Source organism: Apteryx mantelli, chromosome 10 (assembly GCF_036417845.1).
Source record: "Apteryx mantelli isolate bAptMan1 chromosome 10, bAptMan1.hap1, whole genome shotgun sequence".
Lineage (NCBI taxonomy): Eukaryota > Metazoa > Chordata > Aves > Apterygiformes > Apterygidae > Apteryx > Apteryx mantelli.
This window is the reverse complement of record NC_089987.1, coordinates 15,175,538-15,193,517: the sequence shown is the minus strand read 5'-3', so window position 1 is coordinate 15,193,517 and position 17,980 is coordinate 15,175,538.

The window sequence follows — 17,980 nt, the reverse complement described above, 5'->3', positions numbered from 1 at the left end:
ATGGGAGATAACTGCACTGCCTCAGTCCTCGCTGATCACGCTTGTTTTGAAAGTATCAGGAATTACTTAGCCATCCATTGTATGGTACACCTTATATTCCTAGTTTGAAGAATACTTCAAGTTTTATATTTAGTTTGCTTGGAGAGTGTAAGAGAAGTTAACTTTTTTTTTTAATGCTAAGAGACTCTTTTCTATTGCCTTCATCTTCACAGTAGGATTTTGTGGCCTTGTCTGTCTTACAGCAGTCACATTTTTCTGTGGATATGTGGTGATTAAGTCATAAGTCTGTCATTTCATATTTTAGTAAATCAGAAATATAAAATTAAAAATGGTCCAAACAGTGGTTATTACCAGGTCATTCACCTGGATTGTGGGAGAATCACATTCAAATCTGTTCCCATAAATATTAAATTATTTATAAAATATAGCTTAAGTGAGAGACTGAGCTCTTAACCTCTAAGTAGCCAAGGGGTTTGGCAGTCGGCTGGTGGCGTGAGAGGTTTGATTTGAACAGAGCAAGAATCTGAAGGTGAGTCAGATCTGAAAGTAAATCTGAAGTGAGTGGTTTGCTCCCCACCCCTAGAAAAAAATCTGTGCAGCAACTGAGAACCCTTTTTAATATGTTTCTCTGAAATTTTCACTCTTAACAAATTGCCATTAGCTGACAAAATACCCTATTAGTCAGAATACACTCAAGCAAGTATGCTCTTTAAAAACTACCGTAGCGCTTGATCTGCATGTAATCTAGAAATTATTTTTAGAAAAGAAAGTTAGGATCTAACTGGCCATTCTTAGAATGCCTCTGAGAATTTTAGTTGTTGGCTGTTATTGTTGTTCTTGGCAATTTTTGGAAAGTATTTTTAAAGTTTCTGTCATGCTGTTTTCACCAGACAGGAGCCAGATCAGACCACAGCGTGGGTGCAGACTCCATATCCTGTCTGTGAAAAAGCATGGTGAAAACTCAGCTGAATAAAATAAATTTCTGGAGCAAAGAAAAAAGTTACTGTATGATGACAACTAATCCAAGACCTGCTTAGATGAGGGATTAATGCTGTAAGGTGCCAGTTTCTTAGTAGGAAGGCTGAAATAAATCTAACCTTTGTCCTTTATTATGTGAAATTAGATGATATGATGTCTATATATCTCTTCAAAGTGATAATTAAGTACTACATTGCAGCAGGATTGCCAGGAGCAGCATGTTATTGTGTGTCAGAAAAGACTTTTTTTTCTAGTGCAAAGGAATTCTGCCAGCTGGCTGGAGGGGGTTTTAGCAGAACATTTTGCCTCATATTCTGCTAAAACTAATTAGTGTAGGCTTTTGCTTGCAAACACAGAGTTTCTTAGTATTATGCAAAAGATTGAGCATTAAAATACAGAAAGTGTACTAACACTGGCAGGTTCTCATGTTTTATAGGCTAGACTTAGCTTCTGCTTGGTGTAATTTGGAGGAATGGTGTGCAAACATTTTTTGCTTTGCTCCATCTACTTACTGATAAAGTGAAAGCACCATTTGCAGAATTTCTGAGAACAAGAAATTGTTCAACACATTTGTTTAAAATCTATTGTCTGATAAACAGCTTTTTAGAATAAGTCTATAAATTGTATTAATCCTGCTGGTAGCAACTGGAGTTTAGAGATCCTATGTTCTGAGCTGTTAAATTTTGACACACATATTATTCTGGATTATCTAGCTACTTTCTAATAGAAAGTCTGCCTTGTTTTCAAGGCTGGATTGTGATTTCTTAAAAACTTTTTGGTTCAGCTGTAGGTCTAATTTTTATAGTAATATATGAACTAGGTAAGGCAGAGCAGGAGTGCTTGTGGTAATACAGACAGAAGCTGTTGATCAACACCTACAAGAAAGAAAGAACGGCAGGAGCTGGGCAGGAGCTAGCTATGACCCTGTTCTTACACCTGTCAACAGTAGTGTGTCTTCTACTGCTAGAAAGCCAGCAGTAAATCCTGTGCTCTCCCTGTCTCCTCTATGGTTAGGTGTGAGTGTAGTGATGTGAGAAGGGATTTTATAGACTGTACCTGCTGTTGCAAAGACTGAAAACCTGGGAGTTTGAGCCAAGGACTCAGGAGCAGGCCTAAGGAATGGTCTACCTGGATGATCCCTGTGAGCTTGACTCCCGCAGCGAGTAGAAGTTGATGACAGCCCAGAGGTAGAAAGGTTCCTTGGCTGATGACCGTGTGGGCAATCAAATGTACATTTACAGCTCCTGCTGATTTGCCTGGTGTAGGTATATGAGAAAGGCAGAATAAAGCTATAGCTAGGGTAGTTGCAGCAGTTTAGTTGGCATTAACTGCTTCAGTACCCTATGCCATAGATTGATTTTTGCAGCTGACATTGATCTCTGTGTTGCACAGCTACATGGTTATAGGTATCTGAGTTGGCGATTTTAAAGCTGCAGACGTGCTTTCAGGATAGATGTCACAGTGACACTTAGACTATAAATAGAGCTAACTTGCCATTAAAAGCAAATGTCACTGATGAAGATGTTAGAGCTGTTTCTAAATAAACCTCTGCCAAGGCAAGATCAGCAAAAGAATGTTAAAATACTTTTTGTTGTCATCTTAGTGCTGTGTGGCTTCAAACTGCATTTTCAGTAGCACCCCTCTGACTTCAACTTACCCTTTTTATTAAAAATCATACCTAGCGAGGATAAGTTATTCCAAATTGGGATTTTGCAATAAAAAGCTAAAGCTTCAGCTGGAACTGCAGGTAGAACACAATTACAAAATGTTACTGTGCTGGCCTAATTCATAGGAAAAAATTGATTAAATTCTGTGACTGAGCAATCTCAGTTTAGATACCTGCTGGATTTCATGTTTGTGGGTTTTTCTTTTTCTTTTATTATTTATTTATTTATTAAAAAGGGGTAGGGGAAGGAAGATAGATAAAGCTACTAATTCTGATGGCTTACTGGATAGGATATAAGTTAACCACTGCATTAATCCATTGAGAGAGAGGAAAAAAAAAAGAAAGAAAATCGAGGGAGGTGAAGTTAATGTATATTTCTGATAGATATCATTTCAGCGCAGCACCTAACATCAGTGTCTGAGTATTTGTAATATTACAAAAGCCTCTGAAATGCAAAGCTCACATCATCAAGATGCATAGCAGGCCAGATCTTGCTAGATATTGAGGGGACGCAACACTGTACTTCTCAACGTCATGTGTGTGGGGGAGAGGTGAATCCCTTGTTGGACTTCTCATTGTATAGCAGTGAGAGATTAGCTTTCTGAAGAGCTCCTTGACTCACTCAGAGTTCCTCCTTATATCCACAGACAAGCAGATTTCTCAGCATACTTAGTGAATTGATTATCCAATGCAGTTAGCTTCTGTAGTCTAGCAGGAATAGTACCTTTTCCCCTCTTTCACAATAGCTTTTGTCCCTATGGCTTACACAGAAATGTCAGCAAAGGTGTTCAGACTAATTCCAGCTGCTTCATCATACTTGCTAGCTCCCTGTGACAGACTCTTGAGGTTAAGTACTGCTCTGCGGGGATCCACTGGCATGTTTCATGGTCTGCAGACTACAGTTCTTGAGTCACTGGCACTGTGTGAGGCATTCGTGTAACTTCTGATGAATGACTGGGCCCATTTAATCAGCTCTAGTTGGTCTTTACTGTCAGCAGAAAATTAAAACTTGAAAGCAGTCATAGAAAAGAAGTTCCACTTTACTTGAGAGTCTCCAAAGTGTCCTTCAGAGCTTTCCATCAAAAGCTTATTTTAAAACATGCCGTTTTGTTCAAACACTTTCTTCCAGGTTTTGGTGTGCTTGTTTAATAGTGTGAGGCTTATCACAGGTATTTATCATGTTAGTACATTCTTAGCCCTCACAAAGTCACCCTGTGCAGCTATTTTTAAAGGAAGTGCTTTTCAGTGGTGTGCCTATAGCTCTACAAGGTAGAGCTTATTCACTGTTGTTTGAGAGAGAGAGAGAAGCTGTAGGTTAAAGTTTGTGTTTGGCTGGCTGAGTATCCTCTCTCTGAAATGAAATGGGCTAATGCTCTGTTCTTGCCATGCTTTCCAAACCACTTTTTGATTTTCTGAAAGAGAAATGAGATCATGACTAGAAGATTGGTTTCATAATGGTATCAAAATGATAAACACTGTCCTATGATTTTAGGGATTATTTCCAATGTCTGAGTCTATTTAACTCCGTTTCTGTATCTGTAAATATAGATGTGTGCATATCTGCATATCAAGCTGTCTGTTGTCTTAAACAGCTCTTCGCATGCTGAAAATCTCTCTTCCTTTTACTCCATGATGCTATGTTGTAGTAGAGTTGTCCTATTCATCTACTCAAAGATGATGTCTTTCAGTTTATCCTAGTTTCTACACTTACAATAGTGGTAGACAATAATCCGTATTGTCATTAGGGCCTAGGAGCAGAATATGTAAACATAGAAATTAATATTTGAAAGTGCAATGAACTTACATAAAAAGAAAGCTTGATACACTTTTTTGTGTGTGTGAGGCACAAGATGTTACAGTGCTAGCAACTCCTACTTTTCCTGTAGCTAACATTCCCGCTATCTAAAAGTTTGCGGATCTTTGGACTGGGCTATTCTGAGTCAGGTCCATCTTGAAATACATCCAAAAATGAAATTCAGATCCTGTTCTCCCTTCAGGATGGCTCAGATATATTCTTTGCTTGAGACCATCTGCAATTAATGTTTGACATTATATGTTTATACCAAGTGAATGTTCTATTAGAGATGTGGGGGACATAATATGCCGTCATGCTTAACCTGGATTCATAACATATTTACGGACAGAGGAGGGTAACATGAGAATGTGGGCGATTTACTTAAGGCATGATGGTGACATATGACTTGCTTCTTGGTTAAGTTCTGAGGGACTATAATAGTGGCTGTTTAAGTTTTTTCAATTATGCTTTTAAAGCTGTTCATAGGTCTTGGTATTTGTTTACAAACTTGTGTTCATGCATCGCTGGGCTCGGTGACTACCTGACAGCAACAGCTTTTGTATTACGTTACTCTTTTTGAATTCAAAAAGTCTGTCTCATGCTAACATTTACAAACCCAGTCCTGCATTCTGACCTGAAAATCAGAATAAAGTAAAAATAAAATTAATGGGATTATATAGTGACAAGAAAGTAATCCTCAAATATGACAACTATTGTAATATTTATATTAAACAGTAGGACAAATATGAAAAGAGTTTAAAAAAAAATTTTGTGTTTCTACCTTCAAATAGGAGTTACAGACTATGTTGGTTTATTTATTTATTTTTTTAAGAAACAGAAATTAGACATTTTCCAGATTGGATTAGCTCAATGAAAAATGAAATAAAATTTTAATATCTTATGCAGTCAGATTTATTTAGGTGCAGCAGAGTAAGGATTTGTGGCATTGGTGCCAAATGTCAAATAAAATGGGCTGTTAAATACTGTCTTTCCCCTATTTTTTTTTCTCTACTTTTCCAAAAGGATGTTGGGTGCAGATCTCAATAACTGGTGACATTACAGATTCTACTCAACTGTACTGGTATTATATGGAGAGCTTGGGTCTGTTTTGTAGTACAAAGGGAAATCAGAGAATGGTAGTTGAGTCTCCTGTCTGGTTTCTTCCTTTTTGGCATAGACATCAAACTGATAAAATACCTCTTTGTGTGAATATTAAGTCTGTACTTACAGCTTTAACAGAGTTCCACTGTCTTCAATTTGCGTTAGGGCTCACTAAGTCAATGGGAGTTGAGCTTACAGGGCATTTACACCAACAGTGTGAAATGCTCAGGGTGCTTAATCAGTCCCCTGTGCAGATTCAGACTATGCAAAATGTAAACTCTGATAATCCTCAGGATTAAAAAAAAAAAAAAAGCACAACAAAACCCTTTTACATGTGACCTGATCAAGTTCCATTTTAGCTCTCCAGAGTGTTTCTGACCATATATTGTCCTTCCGACCTGTTTATCTCTTTGTGGTGTAAATAGCTGTGCTAATGCTGCCTTGTTAAGGTTCAGATTATTATGGTGGTGTCTGGATTTCCCCCGATGGAACTGGAGACAGTAACATCTGAAGGAATGACAGTGCAAACGGCCTGCAGTCAGGCTCTCCTGCTGTTCTCTTCACAGTACAGCACAGCTGGGTTTGCTACATGTTTGCATTTGATATCAACATCTGGCAAACTAAACCCATTAAAGTTAGAGGCAGTTTATGCAAGATTTCACTCAAGACTAAAGGGAGTAGATATATCCCATGCTAATGTGCTTCTGTAAGATGCCAAAATACATCCCGGCTGCTTTCTGTGCAGGAAGTGACACCACTTATTCATGTCAATAACCACCTGTTACATGAATATGTGATTACAGAATTCACAGTTCACAGCGCAGAAATGCTCTTGGGGAAACCTCTGTCTTCCAGCAGCTATCAAGTGAAACGGCTGCACTCCCACAGCTGGCGGATGAGGTACTGCGAGAGATACGGCATGACCTGGCAGCCTTTCTAAGGTGGATTCTAATGAAGGGAGCTGGTGTTGTAGCCACACCACTTAGCAGCTAGCTGCTGCTGAACATGTCCAAAGGATGTCAGAAGTGATGACTGTCCCTCCAGGACAAAGCTTAATTTTTAAGCCAGAAGTGAAGAAAGCTTGGCTCATGTACCTCCCTTGCACTAGACAGATGTGACGCACTGACCATATGTAGCGCACACCCGTGGTTTATCCATTGATCTTAATTCCGGTACACATTTTTGTAGTGTTTCATATCTGTTTTAAATATAGAGAGACGCAGAAAGGCTACATCATGTGCCCTAGGCTGCACAGTTGACAGTGGAGTCTTCTAAACCCTTGCTCTCTCTTGAGCACGTTGATTCCATCTCACAACAGACTGGGATATTTTGGCAGTTGTTTTTGTCACGCATAGGGGGTCTATGCATAATGGGGTTTATATTTTCTTGAAGCAGTTGTTCAAAAAACCTTCCCACAATAATCATATTCAACTCTACTCTGTTCTGCAGCATATTTGTCTTCAAAGCAACGCATTTCTTTGGAAATATTCCCACAAGCTCTAGTTATTAACCAACAGTTTCTTCTGCCTTTGACACATGTTCCCTGTTTGTTTTCTTGACTTCTTCTCCCCCTTATTCACTTCCTTTGCATATCTTTCTTGGCTGCACTGCCATTTTCTTGTCAGCTTTCAGACATTGACGAGACATTGAATTAAAGATGTGATGGGAGCAGTTGTTATCACAGCCTTCTTTTTTTAGCTCGGACCCCTAGCCAGAGTGATGCATTGAATGGAATGACTGATGGCATTGTAGAAACTGAAGAGATCATGTTTTCACAGATTAATTCCATGCTGCCCTTCTGTTTTTCAAGAAAGCTTTTCTGCGGAGAGAGTATGTAACAAGCACAGCAAAGAAAAAAAACCAAAAGACCTTTTGGGTATGTAGATAATTCTCCTATCTCTGGGCACGTATGTTCACAGACATTCTTGCTCTGCCTGTCCTCTGACTGGCATAGACAGTACTATCATGGTGCTGCAATAAGAAAATAAACTCTCTGAATGTCTCATGATAGTATTTCCTTGAACAAATTTCTTCCTTCCTCTCATTTTCTGCATTTCTATCCCTTCCACCTCCTCAAAAATCCTTGAGTAATGGCCACTTCTGTCCTCTGCTCTCTTCTCCCTGCCTTTCCCATGAAACGCTTTCTTCTGCAGCCTGCCATTGCTGCTATCATTTCCTCTTTAAGTTTCCTCTCTAAAAAGCACTTCTCCCTTTCTTTAAGGCATCATAATACCATGACAGGAAGGGCAAACTGTAGACAGGATTTCGTATTTCCTATCTGAGATGAAATCAACTAGCATTGCTCTGCTTCCTCGGAACTGGAAGATGTTTGCAGGCCTGGCAACACTCTTATGGAGTGAAACTCTACAGCTTGTACCACATGGGTCAGAAGAGAGAACCAGACAATATACTAATATTACGGTATCCACTTGTAATGAGCTGAGTAATTTTTAAGTGTACCAAGGGAAAACTCTGAAGGAAGTTTCATATGTTCCCTACCTGTCATGGCATTTGCCATCTTACTTCATCAATATTTAGTTGCACAGGAAATACATGAATGAGTCAAGGAAAAGTTTGCTTTAAATAAGAATAAGCTTATTGAACAACACAGATCCAAACTGACGTTCACCACCATCAACAGAAATATATGCACATATATACATATATTTCTTACAGTTATTATACCATAAATAAAAAAGGTTTCTATTTAGGGGAGGAATAGTAGTGAGAGACAGTCAGTGTGCATGATGCATCTGTATTTTCCCCAAAAGCAGGCTGCTGTGGAAGTGCATCCAAAGGTGATTACTGCTCTTCTGCTGAATAATGAACTGTGTGAACTAACCAAACATGACGGGTTCCTTTGTATGTTGGAGGAAGTCATTCTTCTGGTTTCTTCTAGTTTTTTGTACTTCAAGTACACTTTGTCTACAAGACTGGGCCCTCGATTCTTCACTTTGAACCAGATTTTCAGTCTGAACACTGAGTTAATACACTCTGGTAAAAACTTCCTTTTTCACTTATTGAGGTAACAGCTGGCAATCTTCAACACCTGATTCAAAAACAGAACTACAGAGATATTCACATTAAAAAAATATCCAGAATCTGGTGGATATGATGCCAGTTGGTATCTCAAGACAGAAAGGAGTTGTATTAGTAATGCATTGACTGATGCATTGACTGCTAGTGCTACAGTGTCACAAAAAGCAAGGCAGGACATGTGGAATTAAGAGTAAGGTATTGCAAGATTGGCTCTTGAAATCTGAGGCAGTCTGGGACAGTTTGTCATCCTTTTCCTGGTTGTGGGTGTTGGTATTTGATTCCGTCTGGGGCAGACAGAAGTCCAAATCAGTTTTGTCATTTGTTTTTTTTCTGTAAGCATGAAAGGATCACTTACTTTTTAGACCTGTTTGAAACACAGGAATAAAAAGCAAGACCCTTGTGGCCTTAAAATGGGGTGAGAGGGGCTGTTGATGTGATAGGCTGTGATAACAATTCCCACCATCCCATCAAATTGTTTTGCTTACGTCTCACTGCTTTTTTTGGTCTTTAAAGTCCTTCATTTGTGCCACCTTATTAAGTGTAAACATGTTGCAAAACACATGGCAGCCTCAAGTGTATACTGTTCAAATACTTTTTTTTATTCTGTTTCCTTTCTTAGAGCATTTTCATAGAAAATCACTTTTTTTTTTGATATTGTATCCTGTAATAATACATTGCTTTTCAATTCTGAAGCTTTGTATTTTCTATTGGATGTGAAGAAACAAGCCAATAATTGACTTGTGGCAGGTAGATGCTTGATGATTTTAATTAGAATATTTAAATTCAGAGAGAGCTGCTGAACTAACCAGATTTTGGTTGTTATTTCAGTGTAGCCATTTATACACAGACATTCTATTAAGATAATGTTTATTCCGGTTCCTTGACCATGTAAACCAGGCTTACTCTTGCTGTTTGCTGTAGAGTAGTTAACATACAGTAAATGAATCTCTTTGACTTTTTAAATTGTAATTTCTTCCATGTCAATTTGCCAAAAAATGCACAGATGAACACTGATTTTTGTTTTTCCCATTAGGTCCCTAAAATACCTATGTTTTTATTCCTAATGTTTTTCTGTATGTATCTGCTATTGGTCATTATCAGAAACAGCATATGGACTTACTCATCATGTTGCTTTTATAAGGTGATTGTTTCTATTAGCATTAAATGCCTGAATTATTTAGGAGCACATTTCAAAGAAGGCCAGTCAAGTGTTTCAGAAGTTGCATCTGAAATATGAAAATAATTGTTATTTTTATAGCAATTTTAGAAATAGCTTAAAATGGGAAAAAGACCTCAGTGGCATAAAGAATAAGATAAACTCAAATTTTAAATTAGAATTAGCAAAGAGGCAGAAAGGAAGAAATTTAAAAAGTGAAAAGGAAGGAGGCTTTTTAATGGTTAGAAGTAAAAATTTGCTTTAAAGGCAAGGTTTAAGTTACAAGAAAATATCTATAGTAAAGAGCTGGAAGATGTGATCTTATTGTGTTCTGATTGAAGGAATCTGACTTTACAAGGAAATGGGAACAAAATGGTGTATTTGAAATTCAATATGTTGAACACTGCAATAAATATTAAGTATAAACACTAAATAGGGGCAACATTTTTATCTACATATTTGCAACGTATCAGCTGAAAATAATGAAATAGAAGGGAAACATACTTCTTGTTTGGATAGGAAACAACAGTGTATAAAAAATTGAAACAAAAAAGAGCATTTCTCGTATGTGCTGGAATCGTGATCTTTAGTCTTCATAGCCAGTTCTAAGGACGCACCAGTTGTTGCGTGGAGTGTGGTACCCTGTGATCAAACACATGGACTTGATTGCAACACTTCCTAACAATTGATTGGATTTTGAAACATTGTGCCAAGCCTTTTTGCCTAGAAAGCTTTTGTGGAACACAGCTATGAGATATTTAGTATTTCCTCCTTACGTGTTAGGCATTAAAAAACCAAACTGAAACAACAACAAAAAAAAAACTGCAAAGAAAGTAGGGTAAATGCTGCTGATTCTTTTTTCTTTTTTTTTAAACTGTGTAATCTTTGTCTTCATAGCTTCAATTTTTTTCCACAAGTAGGTCCAAATACATTTCTAGTTCATCATTTCAAAGTACCATATCACCAGGGCACTATAAATAGCCACATACAAAGTAAGGAGGAGGAAGAGGGCCAAATAGGAAACTGGTAGAAGAAAATATACATCAAAAACTGTTGTTTTGTTATGGAGGATGAAGTACTAGGTTTGAAACAAAAGAGGCTGTCAGCTGTTAGCACTTTATAGCATGGGTGGCTCATACTAGCAACCTTCCGCTGCTTTGGCTTTGCTCACATTTAACGTGATCAGGAGCAGGCAGTGTCTCAGACAGACCTGTCCCACTTCGGCGCTGCCAAAGGTCGGTTTCCTGCAGCAGATGGTGCTAATGGTGGAGAGGGTGCGCAACGAGAAACTGGGTCACAACAGCAATCCCATAATCTCCCAGCTGCCAGCCAGCTGGGACCCATCACAGACATACTGGAAACGGCAGTACCAAATAAAAACCACCACGAGCAATTCCCTACTCCCCTCCCACCCCAGAAACAAAGTTTTCAGTTTCTACTAAATACTAGTTTGTAAATATTCATCATAATGTTTAAGTGTTAAATATTTCTAGTTAGTATGGTTTTAGGAAATGAAAAAAAAAAAAAGTTTCATGACAAAAATTTTGCTATGAATTTTTCATCCAGCTCCAGTAAATAAAAATGCATCAGAAACAAACAGAAAACTGTCTCTTACATCTGTTTCATTTATTTTCCCTCCACGACATTTATGTAGTAGTTTATTACTGTATACTTAGGCTATATGAGCTTGATTTACAGGGCTTTCCCTTTCTTTTTTCAGACCAAAAACTGAACTATTTTAGGAGGAAAGAAACATACAGAGAATTTTGGAATCATATAAGTAGGTTAGATTTTGGTAACATTCTCTCTGATAGATATATTTATAGTCAGATAAACATGTAAATGCTTATTCAGAGTAGAGATCTACCAATTCAGTAACTATTGGAGATAAAATATCCCCAGGTCATTTAACATAAATTCAGGCAAAAAGCTTTTACTATTATTTTTGGAGGCAAAAATGCAATGTGATATTGCAGAAATATCAGCATTTTTCTGGCACTATTCTACCGATTAGTGAAATAGATTAGCTAAAAGACTTACTGCTTACAAATAGAACAGAAAAAATAGATTTTAATTGAAAGAATTCCCATAAAGCATAGCACTTCAATAAAGAGACAAACAAAAGAGATCAGAACAGTAAACAACTATCAAAAATTTTAATCAGCAAAAAGCAATCTGCTTTGCCTCCTTAAATAATGAGATATTTAATCAATGCATGGTCTTGTGTTTATCAATGGCATTGGGTATGATTTGGTTAATGAGATGGAGAACACCTTCAGAGTCGGTGAACTGTGAGGAATTTATGTTCTGGGTAACTAAGGCAGTAAGATAACTTTTTGACCTGTACAGCAGTTTGATTTATTTAAAAAGAGAAAAGTAGTTAAATGATAGATGATGAAATTATTAACAGCCAGTGAGCTTCTTACCTGAAAAGTGTGTCAATAAGTGTGTGTGGGAGGAACCCAAAAAACAAATGGTAAAGCAGATGTGGAAGAAAAGCCAGAGAAACAAAGTTTTATGTTCCAAATATGCAGATAATTAAAACAGAAGGTTGAACTGTCCCAAAAGCACAGTGTTTGCAGAGAGCTTGATCCAGCTTTATATAAAATCCGTTACTATAACGCAAAGTTATGTCAAAAGTTAAAAATATAACTTACTGTGCGTATGATTCTCTTATAAATTTTGTTCTGAAATGCTTCAGCCAAGGGTAGGAAAAATAAACATAGAACTATTCTGATGCATCTTTACTAAAATGCTCCTCATGCTTTTTCATTGCTCCTTTGTGAGACTATATTTTTAGATAAGTCTATAACAGGCTTAGAATGAACACAGACCAAAAGTATACTTACTCTTGTTTAAATGTATTCAAGTCCATAAGCAAATTGTCTTTTTGACTGTATTAATCACACTTGGGTTGTAAAATGGTGAAATGCTATGCTTTACTGTAATTAAGTTGTAGTTAGATATTTTATTTTGCATTGTGCATTGTTTTAAATCTCCTTACAATGTTGTAAAGAAGTTAAAACTGTATTTTGATTCTAGGCAAATAGCTATAATTTCCCTATTTTACATCATCTTAGATTTAAGCAGGAGGGTCTAGAGCTTTTGAGTATATCCTTTTTTACAGCAATCCTTTTTTTTTTTTTTTTTTTTTTTAGGGGAAACAAAAGCCCATAAGGGACTTTAGACTCCAGATTCTCTATGTAGACAAAACAGCCATATCTGACTGAATATTTTCAGTCACATATTTATATAGACATTATGTCATATATGTAAAATAACATATAATTATATATAATACACAATATACATAACACCAAATATATAAAGAACCTATGTAATATATATTCTGAGGATATTCCTAAGGTTTCACTCTAGACTGTACATGCCCTTCTAACAGGGCTATTATTTTTGCTAAACTGTATGATTATGTAAAAATATTTGTGATTTTGAAAAATATTTACTGCATAAGATAAACAAAATTGAGGATGTTTTACAAGTGAATGTAATGCTAGCTAATGTGCCGAAGATGGACCACTCTGTTTCATGTCCCAGAGCAGAGGCATCAGAATAATGACATGCCATGGCTGTTAAAAATCCGTAGTGGAAATTCAGCCTCTTGCTTTATTCATACTGGAGTTGTGTGTTATGTCTGTTCTGCTAATGCACCTGGTAAAGCACACATCTTTCCCATGACACAGTGCCTTTTTTTTTTATCCACACATAAAATGTGATTACATAAACAGTTCATGTAGCCTGTGCCTGAAATTTCTGCAATAGCACTTACTGCAGCTGGTTACCACAGCAACAGGCAAAAGAGGCTCATGTAAATTTGTTAGTTTATGGGAGAAGCTTCATATTTTCTTGCATTTTGCTTTGGATGGGAAACATGCTGGTGTAACATTTCCACACAAGCAATTGAAATCTCACATAAATCAGTCCCCTGGGAAGTACAGCCTGTTCCACTCACTTGTGAATCACGTACCTGAACGAGTGCTTTGCTACAATGCTTCCCGACTCCTCTGAGCTGCCTCAGTCATTTTTGTATGTGTGAGGCCATAGACATAATGTCATAACCACTAGTACTTTATTTGTCCTCCTTGCCTCCTCTTGCACATACTTTATTTTTGTAATGTTCTAAATCAAGGTGAGAATATCAGGAAAAGCAAGTGGACATGAAAAGTAGTCTCCTGTCAAGCTAGACAGTTTCACGTCTCCAGACACAATTAGGCCTTTCAAGTGAAAGCCCTAACAGTATACTGCACGCATCACATGTTATTACCTGAAATAGTACTTTTACTGAAAAAAATAGTAAAACGTGTGTGTAGGGCAAATTCTAATGGAAGAAAAGAAGGTAAATGAGTGAATGATAGGTACATTGATTGTAGATTGGCATTGAGCCTTCTTCCTGCAAAAATATTTGGCTACTGGACAAGGCCAATTCTCAGCAAGAGAAAGATCTCAACTGACTCTTCAAAGCTCCATGCACTTTCCATCAGGACAGTGGTGACTGTGGACAGGTAAACGGGACAGACTGTGTAACCTGAACTATGGTCTCCCCACAAAATAAGGGAGGATATGGTGAATACAGATGTTTTTCTTGCATGTAGGTTAGCTTTGCATAAGCACTCAGCTAAACAGGCCACATACCGGTGGCAGAATGATCTATAATCTTTATCTGGGAATGGATTTAACAGCAACTGTGGAGCCGAACTGGCCATTCCTTCTTTGTTCTGATTCTGCTGTTTGCGCACTATACTCTTAAGCAAAGTTTGGGAGATACCTCACTCCTTTATTGTACTTTCTTATTTTCCTATTGTTTCCAGGGGTACTTCCCTAATTCCTGTTTTCCTAGCATTTTGTAGAATACTTGATGGGAGGCATTTAATGATTTTGCAATATGATAAAAAATGCCCATAATTTGCAGTATGTTTGCATATAGAAACCTAAAGGTGTCTTATGCAAATAAAGCAGAGAAACGGGTTTGCACTTAGTTCCTGTGAGATTTCTCTCTGAAGACCGGGAACAAATTTCTGGGAAATGAAATCTAAGAGAATCCTGTTTTCTGTTTCACAGCAAAACCTGTTCTAAGGACTTCTTGTAATAAGCAACTCATTTTAAGCAATCACTGAACAGGTTTCAATTGAAAATACTCTTATTTACTTTTACGTGAAGGCAATTTTTTTAAGCCAGTAAGTTATTGGTCTTATAGGATGATCATTAATGGTAGAAAAGAAGATGACGCCTGTAAGTCTATTTGAACCAGTGTTAGAATATGTGCATTGTGTCTGGCACTATTTCTTCTTAACAAGTAGAGGATGGATGGTCACCAGCAGAAAACACGTTCCACGAAGATATTGCTATAGGTAGTCTGGTAAAGCTCAGAGGGAGCAAATGGAGGAGCTAAAACTGATCCACCACAGTAAAAAGATAAGCAATGTCAATTATGGTCAAATTTGGAAAGATCTTTAAATCAGAGAGAAAAACCTAGCCTAAAGTTTAGAACTCTGCCAATAAATTATGTCTGAAAGCCACAAAGGTAAGAAAAAGAAGAAAACAGTTCCTGTTCAAGTATGTATTCTCCTTTCTGGGAAAGGAAAGGAATGTTCCTGGGTTGGCTCTTATTTATACCTAGGTTGAGCATTGCCAGAAATTAACAGAAATAGCACAATGATGCTTCAAAGTAGAACAGTGATAGAAAATACTTCCTTTTTGTAGAAAGTCAGTTATATAAAGCAGAACTTCTCTTATTTTTTTCAGTATGTTCTTTAAGTTTACCTCAGTGAGAATAATTCTTTGTATGAACTACCTGAAATAAAATTTTAATAGAAATGAGCATTTTAGAAAACCTTGAGAGATAATGCTAGAAATGGTCATTCACTTAGACACCTGATCTGCATACAGTCCATCTGAAAAGTAGTTTACTACTACTACGTAATGAAAAGATATTTTTACTGAACATAAAGTCATAGCTGATCTTGCTGATACTCCAAGAGTCTGTGTAAAGTTTCAGTTTATTCTCATCCATAACAAGTCCCTTATTCTGCACATACAAAAGGGAAATGGATGTTGCAGAAGCCTTGTGGTCCGTATGGTTTCAGCTTAATTTTGTCCTTCATTGGGATAACATTTAATCATAGCACATTGATTGATTTAATTTTTTAATTATAGCTTTGGTTAGAACCCCCCCCCCCGTCATAATAGCAATATAGAATGCTAATTCAAAGAAGGTTATTCTGCAGTATTTGTACTCTAGCAATGTTTCTCTTAGATAACTGCTGCAATTGGTACAAAAAATAGGGACTTAAGTGGCTTTCATGCTGAAATGTGTATGGAAGGCTTTTTCATTTACTAAAAAAAAAAGTGACCTGTAGGATTCAAACAAACCCAACTCAACACTGTGATTCAGAAGACTGGCAGGTGAAAGAGGCCTTCTGGATGACCTTGATCATTCATAAAAAGAATAGGAGTAATTTTCTTCAACAGAAAATCTAATGTTTGCCTAAATTTCATCTTGTGATTATGAAAAATTATCTACACTTACCTGAAAATTTCTTTTATTCAGGACATACGGTGCATAAATCTATGATTAAGTCAGTATGCGAGCAGCTTGGAAACAGGTATGTTAGCCATGGCAACCAGAGAATACCCGCACTGTCAGAATCTCTTCAGCAATGATGGCATAACTTCCACAGCAAAGTTGTGCTTTTGAGGAACAACCCCAACAACTTCTCCCTGTGTAGAGGATGGTCAAGTCTACCTAAAGAAAGCACAATTGCATGTCTTTGTTGCTTACCATCTCTATTCCAGATGATCTGTTTACTCCTGTTAAACAAGCTGGCCAAATATTATAAAGTTTTCAAGTTTTCTGTTGAATAATTATAGAAAACCATGCTGTTCAGAATATTCAGGCATTTTATTCTTTTGCCATACTGCCAGTAAACCAATTATTCCTTCTTTATTCTGTCCCCCTGGCCAGTTTCCATTTTGAGCTAGTATTTTGCTTTGTATCACACGGTTATTTGGGTGTTCTAGCAGACTTTTGTTGAAGGACTCTGGCAAAGGCTTTTTGAGAGCTTGAATAGATCCTGTTAGCTGGTTTTTGTCTATCCACTCTGATAAAGTTTCTGTGGCTGAAGATGGCATGCAGGGAGTATGGCTCAACCCTGTTGTTTCAGTCATTAAAGAGTCATCCTAATTTTATTTTTAGTTTTTAAGCAATTCATTGGAAATGAGGTAAGTGAGATCTATAATATTTCTCAAAAAGTAGAGATAGCACTAGCAATCTTTTTGTCTTCCATGCTAGGAGGACAGGAGATTTTTAGTGAGAAACTATTTTAGCCAGCAGCTCAGTCATTTTGTTTCTGATAGGTCTAGGTCTTCTTCTAATGCTTCTGTTTCTGCTGTTGAAAGATTTTCCAATCTTTCCTATTGGAAAAGAGCAAGTCAGGGTCCCCAGCAGTCCTTGAGATGAAGACCAGCGCAATGGAACATTTTTTATTTGCTGTCTTTATTCTTTTGAAGTACTCTCTTTCTACTTTGATGTTCAAACAAGCCCACTAATTCTTCTGTATTTTTTCCCGCACCTGACGTATTTAAAGTATTTCATATTATCTCTTGCTATGTTACAATTTGTGGTTCCTCTCAGTCTCCTATCAGAAATGTGCATGACCTGTCTTCAATTCACTAGCTGCACTATAGTCCACCAAATAGCATATTGCTGTGTGCTGCACTTCCCCAGCATTCCTGGGCCTCTTTTTGGAGTGCATGACTTTGCAATGACTTTTTTATAAATGTCATTCAGGGCAAGTCTGAGGACGTAATGTAAGAGAGAGAAGGTACTGCTTACTAAGCAAAGAAGTTTACCGTATATCAGCTGTATGCATTAGGGGGAATTCTTGTTGTACACTAAGAATGTCTGTGCAAAATCCCACACCACACTTTTAAGTTGTGAAAGCTTGTGCACGCAGGGATTTGGTGAAAGGTAGCTAACACACTGTAATTTCACATTCTAGTTTAAGGCCTGAAGGACAGCAGTTTTCTTATTTTTGATATTAAGGACTTTTGGATTGATTAATTGCCTGGATTATATCCTCCTTCACCAGTTTGTGGATGATGTGTTAGTTGCCGACAAGTCTCCTTCCTCTGGGAAACTGAATTTAGTTACCATTGTATTCACTGCCAGTAACGGACACAACTATACTTATTTCTTGAATAGTCTCTTGCATGTTGTTTAGAGCTAGGA